This window comes from Somniosus microcephalus, chromosome 17 (genome assembly GCF_052327205.1).
Source record: "Somniosus microcephalus isolate GS21.2 chromosome 17, FLI_Smic_1.0, whole genome shotgun sequence".
NCBI classification, from domain to species: Eukaryota; Metazoa; Chordata; class Chondrichthyes; order Squaliformes; family Somniosidae; genus Somniosus; species Somniosus microcephalus.
Genome location: NC_141003.1, coordinates 16,538,536 through 16,541,266, shown reverse-complemented (window position 1 = coordinate 16,541,266; position 2,731 = coordinate 16,538,536). Strand labels below are relative to the sequence as shown.

The 2,731-nt window shown below is 40.4% G+C and overlaps 1 long non-coding RNA gene across 1 annotated transcript; it reads left to right on the top strand.

The window, feature by feature from the left end:
* The first annotated feature begins 320 nt into the window (after positions 1-320).
* LOC147105537 (uncharacterized) lies at positions 321-2,211 on the top strand. The gene is made up of 3 exons (XR_015081646.1): positions 321-544; positions 754-1,225; positions 1,342-2,211. It is a non-coding gene; the product is annotated as an uncharacterized LOC147105537 (long non-coding RNA).
* The last annotated feature ends 520 nt before the right edge of the window (positions 2,212-2,731 follow it).

Below are 2,731 nucleotides of genomic sequence, written 5' to 3'. Positions count from 1 at the left end.
GAGTCTGTGCGTGCGCTTTGAACTTACGTTTTTCTTACAGGTTTCTCCGGGAGGGTAAGTCTTTAGAATTTAGAAATTGAAAAAGCAGGCGTAAGGCCTGCTTTTTACAAGGTAAGTGGTCAATTAATTAAAATTAAAAGATTTTTTCCACTGGTTTATTATTTTTAAATACTTTAATGCAAGGTAAGTTTATTTTTAGCCCCGTTAGAATATAAACTTTTTTCCAAAAATTTAAATTATTGTTTAAAATAGTTATTTAATGTAATTTATAGTTTATTTAAAAAATGTGATGTTTTAAAAAATTTATTTGAAGGTGAACTGCTATTTTGGGGCCGTAGTATTTATAAGTCTTGACTGGTCTTCCTGTCAAGACTTATGAATGGATCATTTGCTGCTCCGATTGGCTGCCCATGGTCCAAGTGGTCCCAGGGGATGCATCGAACTAACTGCCCCCTGGGACAAGCAAGCACAGCCCACCGGCAGCTGGACCACGCCCCGGATCGGAATTCCACGGAGCCCTACAGCTCAACTGCCAGCGCACAAGGTAAGTGCAGGTGGGGGGCTTGCACCCGCGGGAAGCCCTCGACCCGAATTTCTGGGCCAATTTTCGACTGCATTTTCCAGTGGGTATTTAGTATTTGCCTACCAGCAATTCAGTTTGCTGCCAGTCTTTTCACCTCGTCAGAGATAAAACATATTTAAGTTTGTTGCTAGTGTTCTTCAGACATTTGATTGTGACTTTTATGCCTTCAGTGTCCTACCCTGTTCTCCGAAGGTGTTGAATTATATTTGAGTATAAACCCACGGCTGTCGGTTATCCTCTACACACTCACCCAAGTGGCCGAGAGTGGCGATAAGCTTTTCGATTGTGAGAGTCAACACAGCTGAAACCTATCGCCAATGGGAACGAGAGATGTTTGACCTTCCAGTGAAGTTGAGAACTCACAATTGACGTCCTGTCCAATATTTCAATTAGATATAATTAGGGTTAAGCTATCAAATGCACTTTTAGCCATGTAGGCAAGAACGCATTTTGTTTTTATAAATTGGTGTTCGTGACAACAGCTGCTTGATTTGTCTTTGTCACTGATTCAAATAGGGTCTAGAAAATTAGGCAGTGTTTGGGTAATGAATGATACACATAGCTCTCACTTTCAACGTAACCAGGATTCTAGTTTTATCTGATGTTCGGTCATTACTGTCACATAAAACTATTCGAAACAGGGTAAGAACATTTCTCAAATCCAACCCCATCCATAAACGTGGTTTGTACAAATAGCCCCTGAGGTTACTCCCGGAGAACAATTTAGATATTATCTGCAATTTGTCTCTCCCTTTTAGAGGAGGCGTTTGCCGTTCTGTTTTAAAAGGATTCGTACATCCGGACGAACGCATTCCGAGTTCCAAAGCTACTGTCTCACAGCATAACTAGAGACCCAGCCATTTACGGACGATTGAATAAGGCCCTTGAATTGATGCAGTACAACATTCGGTTAGGAATCTTTACGAATTCATAACAACTTCTTCCATCGGTTATTTCAATACAGACATTAATCAATTTACTTCAAATAAGTTGCTGTTTCCAGTAAAATAATGCGCAAGGAATTTAATACGCACACCTTCAGCGATCTTGTGTTAATATCATACAGGGCAATTTTCATACTAAAAGCTTATTTAAATTAGGAGGAATCTTATCTTATTGAAGTATCTCTATGTGACCCTAGCTCTTGTGTGCGTCTGATGCGGTTTGTTTACAATCAATGTACTCATCGGTGGTGGCAACCTTACAAATTCGATATAAGCATAAAACAGGACTGTTTGCACCTAACTCCTTGTTTTGGAGATTTTTTGTCTTTCTGTTCTGGACGTGTTATGATGAAAGGCGCTGAGCCCGTGTGCGTTTTCAGGAAGGTGAAATATGGATACAGCTAAACATTGCTTCATCTCAAAGTCTCAAACAGTTGTATGTAGCTTATACATATAATAATTACCTGTTTCTGATTCATTCTGATCCGAATTAACTGTACCTATGAGCGATACAGAAGCAAGATTTTGAAAAGGGATAAAGCTGGTTATCAATATTAAATAAACTGTATTTACAGCCAAGTAAATTGAAATTCAATTTTCAAAGTAAAACAACTGACACGTGACTTGCAATGGCACTCGCTCGAACTACAGCTTTTAACTAAAATGAGAGCTAGCGTGTCGCTGTAGGTGCACATTTAAGACTAAAAGCCGCTTAGAGCATTAAAGGACTGTAGCTGCACACTGTTCGCTGGCCAGGCAAAGCGGAGATTGTCCTGAATGGGCTGATAAGTGGCAGGTAACATTCGCGCCACACAAGTGCCAGGCAATGACTGTCTCCAACAAGCTAGCGTCGAACCACTGCCCTTTGACATTCAACGGCATTACCATCGCCGAATCCCCCAGCATCAACATCCTGGGAGTTCACCATTTGTAACATTGCAACATTTCTACATCTCCCAGAAGGTTATTATTAATTAAAAAAAAGGGCCCTGCAATGGACTTTTTAAATTAAAGGGTACCCAAGATGGCTTCCGAGCCTCGTGACAGAAAGCCTGTGAGATTCAAATGTGGATTCTGCAGAGCAGACAACTTGGGCGTAATCGAAACTCATAAGCTGCAGGTTTTCTGTGAAGAAGAACTCTACCAAACAGAACTTTGAATAATGTATCAGACGAATTGGAGTCAGATTTAAGTTTCAGTGAGG